General features: G+C 32.3%; 1 long non-coding RNA gene across 1 annotated transcript; it reads right to left on the bottom strand.

The window, feature by feature from the left end:
* Positions 1 to 849: 849 nt before the first annotated feature.
* LOC140611945 (uncharacterized) lies at positions 850 to 23,766 on the bottom strand. The gene is made up of 4 exons (XR_012013261.1): positions 23,183 to 23,766; positions 2,959 to 3,159; positions 2,614 to 2,669; positions 850 to 1,158 (listed from the first exon to the last, which is right to left on the bottom strand). It is a non-coding gene; the product is annotated as an uncharacterized lncRNA (long non-coding RNA).
* Positions 23,767 to 23,809: the final 43 nt, after the last annotated feature.

The raw sequence follows: 23,809 nt of genomic DNA, 5'->3' as shown, positions 1-23,809 counted from the left end.
TTTAACAGTTGAAAGATAATATTTTCCTGGAAGTGAAAAGAATGAGGATAAGCAAGACAAGTTCTGCTGGAAAGGTTATTTGAAATAGGGATTAAGTATTTTGACCCAAAACAATAACAGTGTTAATATTGAAAGCTACACACTGAGGAGTAAAATTTCTGGGAGTTGTTAGAACTGTAATTTTATGATTTTTCTAAAAGGTTTTATTTATTTGACAGAGAGAGAGGGGAAGAGAGAGAGAGAGAGAGAACAAGTGCGGGGTGGGGGCAGCAGGCAGAGGGAGAGACAGAGGGAAAGGTAGGCTCTCAGTCAGGGAGCCCAGCATGAGACTCAATCCCAGGACCCAGGACCGACTGAGCCACCCAGGTGCCCTGTAATTTTATATTTTAACATCAGATTGTATTGGTGGGGGTGTGTTTTTAGTATTTCTGAGTCACTATACCTTATTTGATGTACATATCCATGGGTGTTTCATTTTATTTTACGAAGTTTATAATTTAAAAAGTAATATATGGGGACACCTGGGTGGCTCAGCAGTTGAGCATCTGCCTTTGGCTCAGAGCCTGACCCTGGATTCCCAGGATCGAGTCCCACATCGGGCTCCTTACATGGAGCCTGCTTCTCCTCCCTCTGCTTGTGTCTCTGCCTCTGTTTCTGTGTCTCTCATAAATAAATAAATACAATATTTTTTAAAAAGTAATATGCGCTTACTGTATAATAAAATCAAATTCCAAAATAAACAACCATATTTCATAACACAAAGACACTATTATTAACATTTGACTTCTCTTAGTACTTTTATATGCATACCTTTATTTTTAAATTAATTACAATCATAACATATGTAAACCATTTTTCACAGCTTCTGAAGTTTATTTTGAGACTTATTTTCAGAATTAGAATCTAGCAATTAAATTTAGTTTTAAAAGATTGGTTTTTTAAGGTTTGCGTCAAGGTGGCAAAAACTACAGAAAAGTTTGATTCAGAAAAGTACATAATTATTTATAGACACTAAAACTTTCAGAAAGATTTTTTTTTTCACACTAAGAAAGTACTGCAGTTGAAGTCTTTCTCTGACTTTACAGCTGGTTGGAGAGCAGGGTGGACCTCACAAAGCAGGTGTTTACCTCTGCCCTTTCAGTCTTCCTCGAAGGATTGCTTAGGAATAAGAGTGGAAGAAAAAAAAATCAAGCAAATTAAGTGTTAAGTCGGATTTCAGATTTGGGTTCCGAAAATTTTTGTATCTCTGAGAAACCAGAACATTCCTCCTCACCAAATACTATATAAGTGATCAAGTGATAGTACAAGCTGCCGCAAAGACAATGCGATTTGTACTCTATGTGAGGAATTGTAGAACACTGTGATAAACACATCTATATCCCAAGGATCCCTAGTCTTGATTTGATCTATGTTGTCTCTAAGTTTGATCTAGTCATAGTTTTGGCTTCTGCATACATTTGTTTTGTAAGAAAACTCAGATTTTGTGGAACAAAACAGTGAATCCATCAGTGCAATAAGCTTCAATATTTTGATAAAAAACAACTTAATGCTGGGTTCCCAACTGTGCTAAATCCCTCTGAAACATTTAAGCTGTTCTAACATTGATGACTAATTGTTTCAGGATATTTGGGGAAAAATATATTTAATTTCTATGAGCTCAGATTGCATGGCAGGTAAATCAGTCCACAAACATCTGTTCTTTCTCTTCCAAAACAAATTGTTCATCATCTCACTTGTTTAAATATATATTTAATTACATATTAAATATATAATTATTTTTGCTAAATAACACCTAATCAAGAAAAGGAAGAGGATTGATACATATATCATATATACTTATATATATGATATCAAAAATATATATTTTCATATATATATATGAAAGAAACCCCATCCCAAACATAAGTCAATTAAGGCATTCAATTTGAAGTTTTCATTCTTCACTCATTTTGGTTAATGAAGGTTTTACGTTATTACACATAAGTGTGCTTGTGTGTGTGTGTCTGATGTTTTGATATAGTATTCTCTTAAGGATCTACACCTGTGCTGTTATCAAGTTCAGTATCCTCTAGACACATATGGCTACTCACCAAATATGGCTAGTGCAAAATGAGATAAATATAAAACACGTATTGGACTTTAGGAAAAGTAATAAGAAAAAAATTCATATGATATTTTTCATCAATATTGTATATGGATTACATCTCAAATGATAATATTTTGGATATATTCAGTTAAATACATTATTAAGGTCAATTATGTCTTTTCTACCTTTTTAAATGTGATTACTAGGAAATTCAAATTATAGGGATTTAAACTTTAAACACATATTTATGGTCAGCACTATATTTCTATTGATCGGAAACACAAACAATTACTAGGGTACACATAAAATGCTATAGTATCTTCTTTTTTTGAACATAGAAATCTAAAAATATTTATGTCTTTGTGCATACCTAAATGGTTATTTTAATTCCAAATTAATTTTGTTACATTTCTGCCAGGACATGTACAGCATCTAAGTGCTACACTTATCAGTAGTCACTAAGAGATGCTTATGACAAATTTCAACAATTTGCGCTTATACATTTTGTTATTTTCACGTCCAATTACCTTAGAGTTTATGGCATATTCTATTCAATATCCATGTTGAGAGCTTCTACCTGGGACTGAAGAAAAGAATTATTTTTTACCTTATTTTTTTTATTGAGGAATATAGTTGAGATTTTAAAATATAATTATGGATGCCAAATTGTCCCTTTATATCTAATAATGCCTGATTTGTGGGAGAGAGCATAGTGTGTGTGCCAATCAATCCTCTCAATAAATCCCAGAAATATGCAGCCTCTCCCAGCCAGACACAACTCTTCTGGATCCAGGTGGGACTTGCCCTGCACAGTAGTCCTCCTAAACACCCCTCCTCAAAGAGCAAAGCTCAGAGGAATGGATAGAACTCACTCTCAGCCAGCAAGAGGAAGAAAGCAGGTAGCGTTGGGACAGCCACATCTACTCAGTCTTTCTCAGTTTAACTACCAGTGAAGTCACTTGATTTTTGGAGAAGCATGCACACAGAAGCACAAGTAGTCTAGGAGTGGTGCTCTTTGCTCAGGCTTGGTAAGAAGAAAATTCTTGGAGTGAAGCTGTAATCCTACTGTCAACCTATAAAATGGGAAAAAATAACTTTTTCCTTAAAATTAATGACTATCATTTATATATCTTCACAGATCTCATAATATTTCTCTTAAGTGTGTTAATATATAATCCTTACAACTCTGATTTCAGTAGTCATTTCATTTTCATCTGGAAGACAAGAAATAGAGTCTCTGAGAGTTTAAATCGCTTGCCCGCTATTACCTAGTCAGAAAGTGGAAGATACTTTTACCAAATTCTGCTTGCTGTTCTGTCTGTTGCATCTTCATTAAAATTAAACATAATTTCTCAAAAACTCCACAAACAATTGGGTCCAGACTTGTAAATGAAATGTATCAGGATGGTGATTATGATTATTGAAAACAAAATGAAGAAAAATAGATCACCTTTCTCCTTTGGTTCTGTTACAGTGGTAAAGAGAAATTCCAAACTTTTTGAACATCATTTATTTTATTTCTAGAATCAGTGCAAAATTAACTGAAACAACTACTCTTAAAATAATATTAGTTATTATTAATACTGACATCTAGTAAGTTTTTCTTAAAAATTAAAAATCTTACTTCTCTAAAATTACTTATAGTCAAACTTCATATTTTTATTATTTTTATCACATTGTTCTGCATATGGGACACCATAATGGCTATGATTTCATAGATGAAAATGAATTCTTGCAGAGCAAAGCAAAATATTTTACAATGCATTTATTTTTATTTAAGAATGGCAATACAGATAATTTGAGGTTAAAGAAATCTGTAGCTTTTCTCTTGATCTATTGATGTTTTGGAAGGCTGTTACAAAATTACCTTATAATCTTTGAAGTTTAGTTTTATTTATTTATTTTAAAAATATTTTATGTCTTTATTCATGAGAGACACAGAAAGAGATGAAGAAACATAGGCAGAGGGAGAAGCAGGCTCCCTGCAGGGAGCTTGACGTGGGACTCGATCCCAGGACCTCGGGATCACGCCCTGAGCCAAAGACAGATGCTCAACCACTGAGCCACCCAGGTGCCCCTAATCTTTGAAGTTTAATCCGAAATTTTCCATTTTGTTTTTTTCCAGAAGTTTAATTAAAGAAGCTATATTTAAAACACATACATTTTTTTGTTGTATTCTATTTTGCTTCCTCTGTTGCTGAACTATGTGATTTCAACAGCAGTATTATTTTAATTTATGTGTCCTAAGCTAAAAAAATGCTGCATGTTATTTGCACAGTCTGTTGGGACTTATGTTGTAGTTTTTACTCAGGCAAATCCTTTATCGATTTCAATTTTTGCGTGATTAAGAATGATAGACCCATTTCTATTAATATCTCGGTACAATTAGGTCATAGAGCAGGAGGATTTTTAGTTTTTTTTACATGATTATAAAAGCTTAAATTTCTAAGACCTTTGTTATACCAGGAAACCTATTTGGCACTTATTTCTTTTCATTTCATACCATTATTGACATATAATTTAATGATGGAAGATTCCTAATGCATTTGTTGATAAATAGGAGACCAGCCTTTCTCTCTATAGGATTACTGTGTTTTATCTTTTCTTCATTAAATTGTCAAGGCTTCTCTCCTCAATCACAAGTACATCCTGTACAATGATGTACAACAATGATTGGTGATAGAAAAGTGCAGTGGAGAGCATTTCAATTTTTGAACTTCCTGGTTTTTGGTTTTAGTTAATTATTCTACAATTGATGTGCATGCAGGGATGTCATTGATCCCCATCTCCCAAATGCCTCATTTACTGTCTGATATTAGACTGGGCATTCAGGGTGGTATGTTAACTCTCTCAGGCCAAAAGAACACTATTTAGTGAATTATAATGGAGCTGTTATTATATTTAGGTTTTTTTATTCAGGTCATTTATGGCAAGCTTCGGAGATGATGCCACGACCCTGTATTATTGGCCAATTATTCTATCAATGTATGCCCCAGCCATAGTCATGATCACAGAATTACAAAGCAGAATGAAAGCTTCTGCTCAAACAGCATCATTTTAGGGAGGCATAAATTGTAGTCCAGAAAGATTAAAGACTTTGTGACATCATAAAAGTAATGACATATCTGGGGATAAAAAGACCCGACCTTTAATACATTGTTTTTGGAGAATCCAAGGTTATCGCACTTACTGATGTGTGATATTTGGCAAGTTGTATAACCTATTAGGTCTCAATTTCATCATATACTCTTTATTGATAATGAGCACTTCTAAGGTTTGTGTGACAAAAATAGCAGATGTACAGTAATTAAATTTCTTTCCCTTATTTTTGTTGTTTCAGGGAAACCCACCATCAGATTTTGAAAATTCTTCTTTTGGGCATATTACCTTTATGATTGTGAAGTAAGCAGATTTTGTTAAAATTATTCTTTTTAGTCAGAGTTAAAATACTCTAATTATTAAATACTTGAGTTTTTAAACTCAAACTCAAACTCAATTATTAAATAATTGAGTTAAAATACTCAATTATTGTTGGTGGGTGAGTGGAGAGAAAAACAGAAAGGATTTGAGGAAGTTTGCATTTCAGTCCCATTGCATTAGAAATAAACCACAGCTAGAAATAGGTTGTGTATTTCTTTGAGTGGAAGATTTTTTGTAAAATTTTCCCTTTTTTCATCATATTTCTATGAACACGAATAAGTGAGTGCTGATTCACTTGTCCTCTATATCGCTCCCTTTGCCTCTTCTCTATTTGATCTTGTAAGCATAGGATCCTGGAATCGTCTTATAATATTTTTTTTCCCCATAGAGGAAAAACTTAGTCCTGTATATGATATTGGTGAGATAGCTCAAAAATGTCAAAATTCAATCATTTGATTGCTGACTTGGATTGCTGTTCAAGAAATACAATATAATTGTTGAAATCATTTATTTGAAATGGACTTTAAATCTTATGACTATTTGAATATTAAAATAGTTGAATGTATCAAATCACCTTCATTCCCATTGTTGTCTAATTATAGAGGAGGAATTTCAGAAGCTATATTTATAAAATATCAGACAAAAATGGTTAACCTCAGTCTAGACCTGTGGGTTGTTGAGGTACCAAAGCATTAGGAAGAACATAAGATGAATGTGCCAACAGAACTCTTCCTAATAAGAAGCAAAGAAGTTTTAACGTTTTAAAATGGAAGTTAAATGTCTTAAAAAATGTAATTTTTTACTTAAAAGTAAGGTTATTATAATGGCTAGTATGGAATACACACCAAGTTTTTAAGACAATAATTATAGACCAAGTTTATTTGAATTAGAAATTCATTAATGATAGGTTTGTTTTGAAAAAAGTGTAATAAAGATATTCAGATAGCATTAGAAACATTAATTTATGATCCCCAATGGATTGTTTATACAAAAGCAACATAATTGCCTAATGATAATTCTTATTTTTATAACATTTATGATTATATGGTAGTTGATGGGTAGCCAAATATTATCATGTCATCTTCGAACCATCCCTTGAAATAAGATATTACAATTATTTTTATTTTATACATGAGGTAATAGGTTCAGAAAGATTACATTTCCCAAGGTTACCCAAGCTGGAATTTGAGCGCAGCAATTCTAGTTCCAATCAAAATCTTTGATTTTATATCACACCCTAATGCAATACATAAGAAACACTTGATAATGTGATGAGAGAAGTAAAATGAGAATTTAAAATCTGGGTTTTGGTCCTGACTGTGTCATTAACTCAGTGCTGAAGGAGCATACGAACTTTTGGATCTGCAAAGAGAAAACTGAAGCCCAAAGTGCTTACTTTGCCCAAGTCACTGTTTAGAGTTTCATAGACTGTCCTTACCTTGCAATATAAAGAGTATACTAACTACAAATTAAATAAAATAAAATAATTATTTGAAGCAAATAAGTTATATCAGGAAAATTTTTAAAGAAATATATCTGGGCAGTAAAAAAAGTGATACATTGGAGCTCAAAAAGAAAATGCAGAACAAAACAAAAAACACATTCTTTTGTTATATGCAGATGACCAATGCAATCATCTTCCCAGTCTTATGTTTCTACATTTTCTCCAGAAAATGGATTAATCATCTCTTTTTAAATTCACATTTCTTAATTCTGCCTTCCTTATCTCTTCTTATGACCTGGTGTCTTACTAGATAGTCAAGTAGATTGCCTACAAAGAAAGAGATATTTTTTAGCTAAAATATCTATTGCCAGGTAATTTCCATACTCAAAGCTCAATTTATATGGTTCATAAAAGGACTTTTGGTAGCAAATATTGCCAGAACAAAGCGCGGATTTAATGTGCTTTCTGATTCCAGTGAGATTCTGAGTCGTGTTTCTGCTTGGGCACATATATGAAAATCCTTTTCCTGTCTCCATGCCTCACTGCTTACTCCCAGGCTTTCTGAGTGTCTCTTATCATTGGTTACTCAGAGTGTGGTCTACTGACCAGCAACATTGGCATTTCTTTGTAAAAGGCTTGCTGAAGACCTTCTATACTTACTGAACAAGAGCAGTATTTCCAGATAGTTCCCATTCATATTAAAGTTTGAGAACCACTGTTCATTGTTATTCATCATCTCAAAGATAGACACCTTTTCATTATTATAGCTCTTTGGACCCATTTCTCTAAGTCCTCCATGTCTTGTTATATGGATAGTATTTTCATCTGACTTATTTCATTTAGCATAATGTTCTCTAGATCAATCCATGTTCTTGCAAATGACAAGATTTCATTTTTTATCACTCAATAATATTCCAGTGTGTGTGTATGTGTCAAATCTTTATCCATTCACCTAATTATGGGTGGGATTTTTGAAAATATCCATTTAGTACTCATGCATGGCTCATGTTCTAATGAGTATTGCAGGATGTAGAATGGGTTAGAGAGAGGGTTGATATTTTTTTAAGCATAGATTGTGCTGTTTATGCCTTTTTTCACTGGCTTATAGATTAGAAAAGAGAGTCAGAGGAATAAAATGGTCTATTCATAGGCACAGGGTCAGCTAGTTGCAAACTTATTACCAAGATTTCTGTTGAAAAGTTAAAGAGACTTGAGTAGACACTAAATGCCCTAATGTGCTAACAATATGGTCTCTCTTGGATATTTCATGTAATCTCTGCAAAGCAGGTAGAAAAACCATGGAAAGATTGCTTTTTAAAGTGTGGGGCTGTATTGCCAAGGCAACCTCACATTCATTTAGTCCTTGCATCTCTTTGAGCATGATAAAATTTTACCCAATATATTTTTATTGGGTCATAAATGCTATTCAAGTGAAGCCTATGAATTTAAAAATAATTGATTATGTATGAAAACTTTGTATGGTGACAGATGGTAACTACTCTTATTGTGGTGGTGGTGAGCATTTCATAATGTATATATAATTGCCTAATCACTATGTTATACACCTGAAACTAATATAATATTGCATGTAAATCATACTGGAATTAAAAATAATAAAATAAAAATAATTGATTATGAATTTTACATAGGAAGAATGGAAAATTTTGAATTAAATCATAAGCAATTAGCAAATGCCTTGTGCTTTTAAGGCAATTTCATCAGAATTCCATAGATGACCATTTTGAGGTTCAGTACATATTAAGTTCTAGAAAGTAAAGCCTCTCAAATTTTTGAATAAGAGTTTCATCAGCTTTTCTTGGCTAAATGCAAAGCATTTAATCTAGATAGCCTATGTAACTCTAAAAGCTGTTTGCTAAAAAATAAAAGATTACACTGGAAAGAAAAAACAATGGACTGTATTGTGAAGCTCAACTAAAAGGAAGTTGACTCCAGGTTTGCGATTTTCTTTTAGTCAAATCTAACCAAAAAAAATTCTGAACCTTAGCTTAAAAAAATTACTTACAATCAAAAGAAACTAAGTGAATTTTCTCACTTTGGTAATCAGCTTTGTGAATGAGAGTTGTATATATGAAAGATTCACCAAATTAGAGAGAAGCACAGTAGCGATACTAGCAGTATTTCAATGTGAGGAGTAACCATCCTGTAATCTTGATAAAACAATACAGAATAAAAGAAAGAGCTTCTTGCTCTAAAATATAATGAGACTCCTCCTTTCTACCCCAAAAGATAAATCCCATATTTTGTCTCCACACCTTCAAAAACTATGTTCTGAGGTTCTTCCCTCCTGTTCATCTCTATCTGAATTTTGTGTGTCACCCACTAAAAACCTACACATTCATTAAAAGTCCTCTCAAAAGCTACATGGGCCATGATGGAAGCACTCCCTAACCCTGACCCCAGTGGATTCACAACAGTTGCCTCTATGGTTCCACAGCTGCTGCTGCTGCTGCTTCTTCTTTTAAAGATTTTATTTATTTATTAGTGAGAGAAAGCAAGCACAAGCTAGCGGGGTGAGGGGCAGGACAGAGGAAGAGGAAGAAGTAGGCTCTCCCTGAGCAGGAAGCCTGACACTGGGCTTGATCTAAGGACCCTGGGATCATGACCTGAGCCAAAGGCAGATGCTTAACCCAGTGAGCCACCCAGGCACCTCATCACAGCTACTTCTTTGTTACACAAAATTAAAACACTTTCGTGGCCAATGGCAAATGACATTTTGTGATATGTATGTACTTATATCTATATCTGTTCCCTTCCAATAAATTTGAAAGCAAAGAAATTACTCGATTAATCTTTCCAGTTCCCACATTATCCAACCTATTCTTAGCAATACTATGCTCAATAAATGTTTGTTCTGTTGCATTCACACTAAAATGTCTATGTCTAATCATATGTTTTAATATAAGGTTATTATGGTTAGAAAATAATCAATTTAGAAAGAGGTAGAACAAGATCACCCGGGAAATGATGCAGAAAAATGTACAGAAATAGATGTCATGAGGAATGAAAATAATCTCCTAATTGCTAATTTATAGAAGGTAGACAATTAGCTGGCCTGCTGCTAAAGTCATCGCTAGTGCATTATGTAAATGGTTGATATTTTCCACTATAGAAGAATTTATGATATTATTGTGTTTCTCAGTTCAGGAAATGATGTAAGTAATTGAACTGTGACAACTCTGTTTTCATAAATTCCTGAAGCCTATTGAAGTTACATCTTCAGCTCTGGAAGATTATAAATCTTTCTTAACCAGAATTTTGAAGTGGTTTTTAACTTGCATTACACAGACGAAATTTATTACTATACACACACACATTCCCAAAGACTAAACACCAGTCTAAAATCTTTCTATTTAATTCCCTCATCAAACCAGATAATTTTAAACTTCATTGTTTACTTTTTATTCTGTGTGCTATAAAAGATTGGTTATGTTGTACATACTAAGCAGATTTCTTCTCTGATCTTGCTATCTTGATATCTTCTCATCAGAATAATTGCAACTTTATATTTTGAAAAATTTTAAAATATGCATTAAATTTTCCAATGAGGAATCCATTATTTTTGTCTTTTTTTTTGAAGCTGAACAGAGGAGAATTTATAACAGCCTAAAAAGAAATTAAGGCTGAGTAGAACATATATTCTGCTGAATTTAGTGATATCAACATGAGTTATTTCTTTTTTTTTTTTTTTTTTTGCATCTATGTTTTTTATCATGGATGCATTCTGACCAAACATAAATGAATTTTTCTTCATAGATACACAGCATTGTTCTCTTAAAATTAAAAAAGAAATCATGTCATAAAGTTTATGTGGCAACAAATAGCTTTATTTATCTTCATTAGATAATTAATTTGTAACTATATTATATAATTTCATTAATAACAATGAAGACTTTCCTTTATATTTTATTGCCAAAGATGTTCTCTTACTACATGTTTTCTTTGTAGTGAAAAGTATGTCTTTTAGATTTGCTTTTTAAAATATATTATTAATATTTTAAATGTATTTTTTATACTTTATTCAATCTTCTTTCTTCACATAGTGTTTGATTTCTTCTGTTGTTGGAACTTATCCTTAAATATATTGCTTCATGTGTATTAGAACTATAAATATCACTTCTATTATACTGCTTTATTTTCTTGCACTTAAAATTTTGCCTTTTTTTTTTTCCTTTTTTTTGGTCTGTCCTTGAATAATTATTTATTCTCTATCATGTTTGTTGAATCACAGTTCACACTTTGTAACACTTAAGAGTTTGAAAGTCAAATTGCATTCCAAATTGTATATTTCTGAAAACCTCCTAAATATGAACATAAGTTCAAAGTTGGGAAATAAAGCTGACTTAATTTTGTTTTTTACATGGCACTCATTTTTACAAAAAAAACAACTAACTCTTACTTCCTCATGAAACTTTCCCAAGTATACCCTATGATTTTTTCCCCTTGAATTCCTATAGGATTTCTCTCCATGTATTTTTTTAATGGTATCTTCTAATTTTTTTTACAAATTTTAATATAAACGGATAAAATTACACAACCTTTGAATTACAGTTAAGGCTGTTTTTGGTATTTCAATCACTATCATCCTATGATTATATACTGAGATATTTACCATATTAATGAAATAATGAGATGATTTTTGTAAAATATGTCATCAGTTTGACCTCTATGGACCATGTCTGAGGGATCATAAGCAGAAGTAATTTACAATTTCTTTGTATCAGTTATTTTGATTCAGTGCATATGTTAATGATAATGTTTAAGATGGACAACAAAGCAGTGTGCACTGTTTAGTTTTAGTATCCTCTTATCTATGTCTTAATGCCCCAGCAACGAATTTTCAGTTATCTAATAATTAAAACATTAGATAGGCTATCTTCATCAGTGCAAAAGGGACCTTTTCCCTCTTGGCTGTCTAATCAAAGCCACTTTCCTTCTGTTGAAGTACTCCCTACAGAGGCTACAAGTCACAGAATGTATGAAGATTGCCCTGATATCTGCTTCTTCCTCAGTATAGCATTTCTGCTGGAACAAAATTATGAATTAAAAATTTTGTTGAGGCAAGTAAAGGAGTTGTGAGCTCACTGAATCCTACCTAAGTGAGAAAAAAAGTTGTATGCATAATTATACCAGAGAAGAACCTCAGTTGTTCTCTGCAACCAGGCCCTCAATTCCCTCAGTTGTAGTATCGTTATTATTTAAGATTGTATGTATGTATGTATGTACGTATTTGAGAGATAGTATGAGAGAAAGGGAGAGTGAGCATGTGCATGAACAGGGGGAGGAGCAAAAGGAGAGGGAGATAGTGTCCAAAGCAGGCTCATTGCTAAACATGGAGACCATCTGAGCTGAAATCAAGAGTCGGACATTTAACCAACTGAGACACCCAGATGCCCCATTAATTGTAGTATCTTTTGGTTCTTATCATTGTGATTGCTTTAAGTCACAGTTTTAAAATGATAACACATATTCACAAAGCCTCCAGTAGGTTTCAGACATTGTGTTATCATCACATTTAACCAACCTATATGGTTTAACCCCTATCCATACCCAGAGTAGGTTTTATGATTCTGTTTAGAAAAGATAAATTGAAATAACTTGGTTTAGGTCATTGCAATAACAAGTTCTATAATGAGAATTCAAGTGTAAAATTTGTCTTTCTTCAAACTCACATTCTTGACTAAACCATGTTACCTCCACAAATCTTCTCAAACATAGTGTGAACTAATAGCAGGTTTCTTTTTTTTTTTTTTAATTTACAATATTATTCTTTACATTTATACTACTGCGACAATTGGAGAAATTAGGTAATTCCCATTTTGGAATATTAATTTTGAATCTAGAGACAGCCAAAGGATTCAAATATATCTTGTGAATATGTTTTGACTTAGTTTTCCAGGCCTATTGTTGATATCAATGTTACCAATATAGACCCTTTAAATCTTTGGAAATGAACATAAATACCTTTTTGATCATTTTTTAGCTTTCACTGTCATTTTAATTTGAGATATATCATTTATAATCTGACATTTTGATTATGTCTTTAAACGGCTACAATATATATCATATTCAGTCAACACAGACAGTATAATCAGATAAATGGAGTAATTCTCTGTCATCACATTGTATTGATGCTGATAATAACTCAAAACGTTCTATGAGGTTATTCTCTCTAAGCTCGATAGAAATATTGTTGCTGTTCTTTTACCATGTCCTTTTAGATAGCACCTAAATATTTTCATTCATTCACTCATTGCTACTGTTGCTCGTAGGACAATAATTCTCAAACACTGTTGACTCACAACTCATCTGAGGAGTTTATAACTGGTGCCATCTCAGAGACTAATTCATTTGACAAATCTAGCCATTCTGAGGCATATTAATCCAAGGTCAGTCACTTAGCAAATAATATTTATTTAGTGAAAAACATTAGATTCGTTTCAAAAGCATATATTCCTGCCTTTGAATATTCTTAAATATATTCAGGGAGATGAGATATACACAGATTTTAGGATATCTGTGAGACAATAATCAAATAGTATTTTTTGAGTACTTTCTAACAACCATAATTTTCAAAGCACATATTCTTCATTGCCTTCATTTCAACATTATTTTCCCTGATCATTTTCATTTAGGGGTATAAGAAAGGCCGTTTTAAATCTTTTTCTATACATAGTATGGAGTATTGACAGCTGGTTGAGAGGTAAATAGTCCATAAATATAAAAATTATTACTATTAGGGTTAAATATCTTATAACTTAGTTTATTCTATAGATATTTTTGTCTCTTAAAAATGATTCTATCCTTAGAATTTTGAATTCTAAAGAATTAAATTGCTATATTTAATTAGCATAAAGCCCAGATAAAAATGTGGTTTATTCATTTTCAGTTTATTCCTTGTTCTAATTTTGGGAATAAGTCATCAAAAATGTGGTAAAATATTAACTTGGATTTTATAATTACATGTATTTCATTCTGATATATGCATACCATCTGGGTTTATTTGGCATGCAATATGAAAAGTTAAGTAATCTTTACCAAACTAAAAGTTATTGAAATATTTATAAAGGTTGACATGTATCTTTCATCACTAACAAAATGAATGCAAATATCAAAGAAGATATCTGAGGAACTCACTATGGGAAAAATAAACAAATGAATAGTTAATCATGGGAGAAATAAGCAGGATTAACAACTACAGGCATGTAGAAGATCTTTTGTATTAATTATAGCCAAGTTTTGATGTGTCTCATTAAATTTCAGTCACAATTTTTTTTCAGAGGAGCTAATTTAAGTGGTTTTTGCATTGAGCATTGTTGAAATGTTTAAAATCTGGACAATGGGCTTGAATCAGAGTGATGGTAAACAATGTCATGTTTTCTGGGTGCCATAGGGATGAATGTCAGCCTGACCTAATTTGAAACCTCGTTAATGATGTGAGAGTCGGAGCAAATAGTGTACTAATGAAATTCTGAGATGAAATCAGATTGGCAGGTAGTGAAACCATGACTAAAAAAAATAATGACCATTGTGTAAGACAACCTTGAACAAGTGGAATCTTGGCAAGAAAGTTAAACACATTTAATTTTTAAAATGGGATACAGCTGAAGAAATTAAGGGACACTACAGTGTGAGCTCAAGCCTTAAACGGCAGTTTGGAATTAAATAACCGTAAATATCTAATTTCACAACAAAGTAGTTCCATAGATAGTACAGCATAACATTCAAAAGTTAAAAAACTTAATAGATTTGTTATATATACAGATATCCACATATCTATTTGAAAATCTACAGGAACTTTTCTGTACTTAGTACTCTGGATATATCTACATTATAGCCCCTCAGAGAATGAACTTTAAATCTTGTTATTGATGTTGGCTATCTCATTCCAAGAAAGTTGCATATGAAGTGGCAGGAGAGAAAGAAAAAGACCCATAAAAAGCAATTAGGGGAGGGGGGAAGGAATAAGAATTAGGAAAGAACAGCATTGGAATGACACCTTTGGGAAAAGAGAGAAGAATGCCTTCCTGGAATCATTTATATGAAAAAGAAGTAGGGAAATAAACAGTAAAACATGAAATTTAGAAGAAATATCATGAAAAGAGTGGTAAAATAACGGAAAGAGTAGTATTTACAAGTGAAAATAGTTTGAAAATAACATTCACTACAAAGATTATCTTTTCAGAGCACACAGATCTGTTTCTAAGTTATCTTACAAGCTCAACTGCCCTGTTTATTACTATCCTAGAATCCTTTCTGCTCTTCTAATTTAAATATTTCTGTGATATAAACCTAGAAAAATTCCCAAACACTACACATTAATAATTTTAAGCTTATTGAGAACCTATTGGTACATTTGTCGGTTACAGAGCACTTTTTGCCTTAGGCAACTTCTAAATTTATTTGGGGTTCTAGAGTTTGGTTGAGTTTTAAGAAAACCATGTACTAAAAATGCATTTGTTTAGGGCATGGGGAAGTGCTCTATTTTTGGTGTCATAGCAAATATATTTTAATGAATACTGAATTATAAACATTGTCAGGCAGATTCCATTAGTAAAGTTATCAACCAGGATTACCTTGGGTATATCCCTTAAACTCTTATATTTAATTGTGAAATCAGACAGGTGGAATTAGATGATACAATGACTCTAGGATTATATAGGGGGGAATAAGTCTTTTGTCCCTCTTATCCTCTAAGATCTTGGAAATAGAGACAATATTTTCAAGAACAACGAAAAGAGGGGGCATAGTATAACTAATCAGAACAGATTCTACTGTACAAGTTTAATGGAAATGAAATAATTACTCATCAGCTACCTAAACACTATATTAAGACAGTATAAATAATATTAGAAACAATCTAGAATTCTGAAGATTAATGAGGCTAAGTGTAGATATTTAAAGAGATTTAAGAATTTCCTCTAAATTAAATTATAAATAAGAAGGGTAGATCCTAAGGAAGAAGAAAGAAAAGAATGATAGTGTTCCTTTAGGGTCTACTGTTACTAAAGCCTAACTTTTAGCTCTTGTACTTAAATTTTTCATATGGAGTTTTGATGAATGCCACTTGGAGGCACTCTTATACTGTAGTACTGTGCAATTTATATTATCAGGATGTCATATAATGAAACTTGCAGTTTTTATTTCCTTTTTTAATTCTAATAATCACTTGGGGATGGGTAATTAACACTGGTTGTGGTATTTAAACTTTCACATGATTTATATTTATCACCTTGTAATTTTTGCTGTTGTAAATAATCTCCTGTTCATCTAATAAACCAGATTTCATTCATTCCTGTAGGGAATGGGGGTTTTAGGACAACACCAAAGAAATAACTTGAGGAAAAATTTTAGTTCACAAACTCATGTTTGTTTTCCAAATTAGAAATTATTACTTTTTTAAAAAAATTAATGTTAATTTAAATTTGCTATTATCCAAAGTAGAACAATCAATGAGAATTCAGAGGCACTCTTGATGAGAACCAATCTCTTTAATCATTTAAAAAAATTCTGGAAAATATAAGCATTTAACAAGATTATATTAAAATATCTGATAGAATACAATGGCATGTACTGGAATATACATTAAATTGATTTGCACTGGGAAACTAAAGCTCATAAGAAATTTTTAGAGGAATGGAATCATATTATTGGAGATTTTCTTACTTGTATTTACTTTTATAAAGTTAATTTATTTTAAAATTATATGAAAATTATTCATATACATGTGAAAACTAGGAATTGTTCATACTTTTCTTTGTTTCAACTATATTTGGAAGATGCTGAATGTTACATGAGTAAGGATATATATTTTGCCTCATTTCTACTTTAATCTGAAAATGAAATCTATAAAATAATGCATTAGAAGTAATTATATTTTACTATTACTTTTGCATAGGATAGTGTAATATTCTTATTATAAGTGATGCTATTATCACAATCAAGCTACAAAATTAAAAAGTTTATTTTTACCAACATTTTAATTAATTGGTAATAGATAATACTGATTAGTATATTTAATTATGCATGAAATGAGTAAACAGTAACAGAACTTATGTGTATGTTAAGTTATATTTGAAAAATACTAAGATTTTATTTCTTTAAGCTCTTGTTAGTTCAAGAACATATTGAAAAAGCTGTGTTATTTGGATAGCTTGAGGGGGAATGAGTTTCTTCACTAACCTGACTTGTTGATTAAATCCCCATCCACAGTTTGGGCACTGGCTCACTTTTCACTTTCTGCATTCATTCCTTCTTACGATGGTTACTCATCTCCAGGGGCTTAACAGCTAAGGCATTCATGTTTGTCAGCACTATAAATCTTGCTTTGCCCTATTCTTACATATAATGAAACATTTCTTTAACTAACCTAGGAATTTGATTAATATTTGGACGGAAATCACAATCCTATCCTTATCCTATCTCTGTCCAAATATCTCTATCTCTATCTTTCTAAATCTTCTTTTTATCAGTTGGGGTTTTATTGGTTGAAGTTAATATATCATAGATTAAAAACTAACAATTAAGGGTAAAGGTTATTTATTTAAATTCATACATGAACTATGGTTCCACATAGTCACCAAAAACCTACTCTCTCTAGGAACTTAATGGAAAATTATATTTAGAGCTAAGAAAACCAAACTAGCGGTCTATTGAAGGAGTGAAGACATGGATTTTACTTCTTGATTGAGGAATTTTAAAAAATCACATTTAATGCAGGTTTTTATCAAATTTTCCAATCAAAAATAGACTCTAGCTTAAATAGAGAAATCCAATACCCAAATTGTAAATATCAAAACAAAATTTTTTAATTATAAATACATGCAGTTATTCTGTGGTGGCTCTGTCAGTTAAGCATCTGCCTTTGGCTCAACTCATGATTTCAGGATCCTGGAATGGAGCCTTCAGTCAGGCTCCTCGCTCAGCAGGGAGTCTGCTTGTCCATTTGCCCCTCTTTCTGCTCTTGTTCTCTCTTTCTGTCTCTCTTTCAAATAAATAAAATATTAAATATATATATATATATATATATATATATACATTCAACTTAGCATTTTGTATATTTAGAGATTTCTAATCCAACCAAATATATGTGTTCATTCTAATGAATAGTGATTTTCTTTTTCCAAGTTTAAAATTAAATGTGTTTTTTCTAAACTAACAAGAAAACATTTCCTAAATCTGTAATTTTCTGTGACTCTCCGATTTTCTGTTCCCTTACATATTAGGATGAGTTCGTTAGTGATCTAGTCTAATCCTCTGTGTAAAGCCTAAGGTATTTACCTTGACAGTATTCCAGACACATAAGAATCCAGCTAATGCCCAAATACACAGAGGAATAATTGACTGGCTCAGGAAAGTCCAATCATATGTTACCCAGAAACAATAGACAGAATATTTCTTAATTTTTTTCCAATTTTATTGAGAAATAATTGGGATACATCACTGTACAAGTTTAAAGATACAGCAAGATGATTGGATTTACATATGGTGTGAAATGATTACCACAATGAGTTCAGCTAATGTCCATCTTCTGATACAAATACAATAAAAAGAAAAGAAAGAAAGAAAAAAGGAAAAAAAAAAGGTTTTCTCCTCATGATGATAAATCCTAGAATTTACTCTTAACTTTTCTATATATCATATAGCAGTTAGTTAGTCATCATGTTGTGTGTTATACCCCTAGTACTTATTTATCTTATAACCAAAAGTTTGTACCTTTTGACTATCTACCTTCAATTTCCCCTCCCCACAATGTACATCTCATAACCACAAGTCTGTTCTCTTTTTCTATGACTTGAAGATTCCACTTAAAAGTGACATCATGGAGTATTTGTCTTTCTCCGAATTATTTCACTTGGCATAATGCTTTTCACATCCATCCATGTTGTCCCAAATGGTACCAATTTCCTTGTTTCTTTTATGGCTCAATAATACTCATATACATATACAAAGAGATGTATCTATCTCTTTGTCCATTGATAATCATTTAGGTTGTGTCCATGTCTTGACTATTGTAAATAATGTAATGTAAATAATGCTACTATGAATATGAGGGTAGATACATCTTTCCATTTAGTGTTTTTATTTCCCTTGGATATATTCCCAAAAGTAGAACTGTTGGATGATATGGTAGTTTTGTTTGTATTATTTGAGAATCTTCCATAGTGTTTTTCATAGTGGCTCTATCAATTTACAATCCCACTAACAATGCACAAAGGTTTCCTTTTCTCCACATTCATGCCAACATTTATTATCCATTTTCTTTTTGATGATGGCCATTCTACCAAGTGTGAGGTGATATTTCATTGTGGTTTTAATGTGCATTTCCCATATGACTAGTGATGGTCAGCATCTTTTCAGGTACCTATTGGCCTATATATCTTCTTTGAAAAAAAAAAATGTCTGTTCAAGTCCTTTGCCCATTTTTTAAAATTGCATTTTGTTTGTTTTCATTGAGTTGCAGAAGTTCTTTAAATATTTTGGATATTAACCTCTTATTAAATATATGACATGAAAATATTTTTCAAATCCTTGGGGTTTGTTTTGTTTTGTTTTGTGTGTTTTGTTTCGTTTGTTTTTACCTGTTGATGCTTTCTCTTGCTGCAAGCTTTTTGGTTTGAGGTAATCCCACTTGTTGATTTCTGGTTTTGTTTCTTGTGCTTTAGATGTCATATCCAAAACAGCACTATGAATGCCAATGTTAAGGTGCTTTATTTCTATGTTTACTTCTAGGAGTTTCATGGTTTCAGGTCTTACATTTAGGTCTTAATCCATTTTAAGCTTTTTTTTTTAATTTATTTTTTTAATTTAAATTCAATTTGCCAACATACAGTAGAACACCCAGTGCTCATCTCGTCATGTGCCCTCCTTAATGCCCTTCACCTGTTTTGTTTTACTTTGTTTTTGAGTGGTTTGAAAGAGAAGGTCCAGTTTCATTCTTTTATATGTGAATATCCAGTTGTCCCAAGAACACTTATTGAAAGATTGTCTTTTCTCTATTGAATAGTCTTGGTTCCCTTGTCAGTATTACTTGACTATAAATACATGGGTTTATTTCTGGGATTGCGATCCTGTTCCATTGTCTATTTTTATGCCAGTTCCATACTGTTTTGACAACTATAGCTTTATAGTATACCTTGAAATCAGGAAGGATGATGCCTCCTGCTTTGTTCTTTTTTAGTCAGGATTTCCTTGGCTATTTGGAGACTTTTGTGGTTCCATATGAATTTTAGGAGTTTTATTTGTTTTGTTTTGTTTTTTAAATTCTGTGAAATAAAATTCATTGGAATCTCTTGACAGAGATTGCTTGAATCTAGGGATGCCTTTTGCAACTACTGACATTTTAATAATACGAGTTTTTTCTAATCCATGAACATGAGATACCTTTACACTTATTTGCATCTTCTTTGATTTTATTCTGCAATGTCTTACATTTCAGAGTAGAGATTTTTCACCTTCTTACTTAAGTTTATTTCTAAGTACTTTATTGTTTTTGGTGCTATTGGAAATGTGACTGATTTCTTTATTTCCTTTTCAGATAATTCATTGTTAGTACATTGAAACGCTACTGATTTTTGTATGTTAATTTTATATCCTACAACTCTACTGAGTTCATCATAGATTCAAGAGTATTTTGGTTGAGTCTTTAGGATTTTCTATATATATATAAATATCATGTCAACTGCAAATTGAAATCATTTTATCTCCTTTCCAATTTTGATACCTTTTATTTCATTTTCTTGCTTGATTGATCTACATAAGATTTCTACTAGTATGTGGAATACGAGTGATAAGAATGGGCATTGTTATTCTGTTCCTGATCTTAGAGGAAAACCTTTCAATCTTCTATCATCGACTATGATGCTAGCTGTGGGCTTGTCATGTATTGCCTTTATTATGCTAAAATATGTTTCTTCTGTGCCAAATTTGTTGAGACTTCATCATGCATGGATGCAGATGCTGTCAAATGCTTTTTCTGCATCTATTGAGATGACTGTATGATTCATTTTTTTCATTCACCATGTATTACATTGGTTGATTTGTGTATGTTGAACCGTATTTGCATCTCAGTGATAAATACCACTTGATCATGGTATATTATCTTTTTGATGTGTTACTGAACTCAGTTTGCTAGTATTTTCTTCAGAATTTTTTTAAAAAGATTTTATTTATTTATTCATGAGAGACACAAAGAGAGAGACAGAGACATAGGCAGAGGGAGAAGCAGGTTCCCTGTGGGGAGCCCGATGCAGGACTTGATCCCTGGACTCTGGGATCACGACCTGAGCCAAAGGCAGACACTCAACCACTGAGCCACCCAGGAGTACCTTTCTTCAGAATATTTGCACCCACATTCATCAGGATTCATCATAGTTTTCTGTTCTACTTGTGTTCATTTCTGATTTGGGTATCAAGATAATACTGGCCCTATAAAATATGTTTGGAAGTGTTCACTTCTCTTTGATTTTTATGGAAGAGTTTGAGAAGGATTGGTGTTAATTCTTTAAATAGTAAAATTCACCAGTAAAGCCATCAGGTCCTGGGCTTCTCTTCATTGGTAGATTTTAGATTACTGATTCAATATTGTTACTCATAATTGGTTTATTCAGATTTTCTATGGCTTCGTGATTCAGTGTTGGCAAGTTGTCTATTTCTAAGAGTATTTCCATTCTTCTAGGTTGTCCAGTTTTTTGGTGTTTAGTTGTTTATAGTAGCCTTTTATCATCTTTTGAATTTCTGTGGTATCAATTATAATGTCTTTTTCATTTATAATTTTATTGATTTGGGGTTTTCTTTTTTATTCCTTGGTTAATCTAGTTAAAAGTTTTTTAGTTTTTAAAATTTTTTCTTTGGTTAATCTTTTTCTACTGTTTTTCTGTTCTCTATTTTATTTATTTATGCTCTAATCTTTATTATTTTCTCTGCTAATATGTTATCCTTTTTCTTGTTCTATAAAGTGCAGTTAGGTTGTTAATTTGAGGTCTTTCTTCTTTCTTACTGTAGCTATGTATTACTATAAAATTTCTTTTTAGAACTGCTTTTGTTGCATCCCACAAGTTCTGATATATTGTATTTCCATTATCATTTGTCTCAATGAACTTCTATTTCCCCCCTTAATTTCTTCTTTGATCCATTAGTTGTTCAGGAGAGTCTGTTTAATTTTTTATGTGATTGGAAATTTTCCAGATTTCCTCATTACTGATTTCTAGTTTCATGCCATTGTGGCCATAGAACATACTTGGTATGACTTCAATCTTCAATTTGCTAAGACTCTTTATGGTCTAAAATATGGTCTTTTCTGGAAAATGTTCCATGTGTGCTTGAGAAGAATGTATTCTGCTACTGTTGGATACAATGTTCTGTATATGTCTATAAATCCGACTGGTCTATAGTGTTATTCAAATCCACTGTTCCTTTACTGATTCTCTCTATATATAATCCATTCAGTATTGACTGAGACATTAAAGTCCTCAAGTGTTATTGTATTAATGTTATTTCTCCCTTTAGCCCTGTTAGTTTTTGCTTCATATATTTAAGGGCTACAATATTGGGTGTGTAAGTATTTACAATTGTATCTTCCTTATGTATTGACACTTTTATCATTATATAATAACCTTCTTTGTCTCTTTTTATAATTTTTAGTTTAAAATCTCTTTTGTCTGATATAAGTGTAGTTACACACTTCTTATTTTGTCACCATTTGTTTTAAATGTCTTTTTCCATTGCTTCACTCTCAGTCTGTGTGTGTCTTTAAAGCTAAAGTGAGTCTCTTATAGACAGCACATTTTTTTATCGTGTGTGTGTGTGTGTGTGTGTGTGTGTGTGTGTTTTAATCCATTCAGCCATTGTATGTTTTTTATTTGGAGAATTTAATTCTTTTACATTTAAAGTAATTATTGACAGGTAAGGACTTAATATTGTCGTTTTGTTGTTTTCTGATTGTTTTGTACATCCAATCTACCTTTTTTTCTTATCTTGCTGTCTTGTTTTGTGTATGTATAATACCTATTATGGTATTAGTTTGATTTGACTTATTTATTATGTTTTTATGTGTGTAATTACTACAGGATTTGTCATTGTGGTTGCCATGAAACTTACATAAAAAATCTTAATTTTCTCCAACAGGCTTTTCATTTGGATGGGGCCAGGAGCTACCCTGAGCCTCGGCTATGAATTATCCTCCTGCCTGTGTAGAGCATGAAAATGTTCCATACCTGGTACTAGTTATGCTCTGTGGGCAATCAATTCCATCTGTCCTCCTCTCAGCTCAAGTGTTGCTGGGCTGCACTGCTTCCAGGAGTTACCACCAGCTCTTCTGATCAGATAGGGTTAGAAAACTTTGTATAGTGGGTTGGGCTGTGATTCAGCTCCTTGGCTGGAGGTGGAAAAACAGGGGCCTAGAGCCAACAAAGCTCTTCACTTGAGGATCCAAATCAGGCATATCTACAACCAGACAAGCTCCCTAGTCAGGGTGTGTCCCCATCTTAGTTCTGCAGATGAACAATCTCCCAGTTGGGACTGTTACTTGGACACTGCAGGTGTGAACTCAATATGCCAATATCCATGTGCTGGTTGTTGCTAGTTCCTTCCCTCTTCTTTGTCACAATCAGATTCTCAGTGGTTGAGCTCCCAGATTCCTCTGCAATACCCATGGTGCAAGATCAGAGTAAAGGTGCCTATAATGCAACCCGAATTTGGGGGCTGGTTGTACCCCTTAAGTTTTCTTTTCCCACTGGAGAAACTGAAGGGTCACAGAAGATGTCTCCACATGGTGTGGTGCTAGCCTAAGGGAAGGACAATATATTCAATGTGCAACCTCTTCTCTTACCCTTCTAATAGAG

This window comes from Canis lupus, chromosome 20 (assembly GCF_048164855.1).
Source record: "Canis lupus baileyi chromosome 20, mCanLup2.hap1, whole genome shotgun sequence".
NCBI classification, from domain to species: Eukaryota; Metazoa; Chordata; class Mammalia; order Carnivora; family Canidae; genus Canis; species Canis lupus.
Note: the sequence above shows the minus strand (reverse complement) of the source record. Positions and strands in the feature narration are given on the sequence as shown.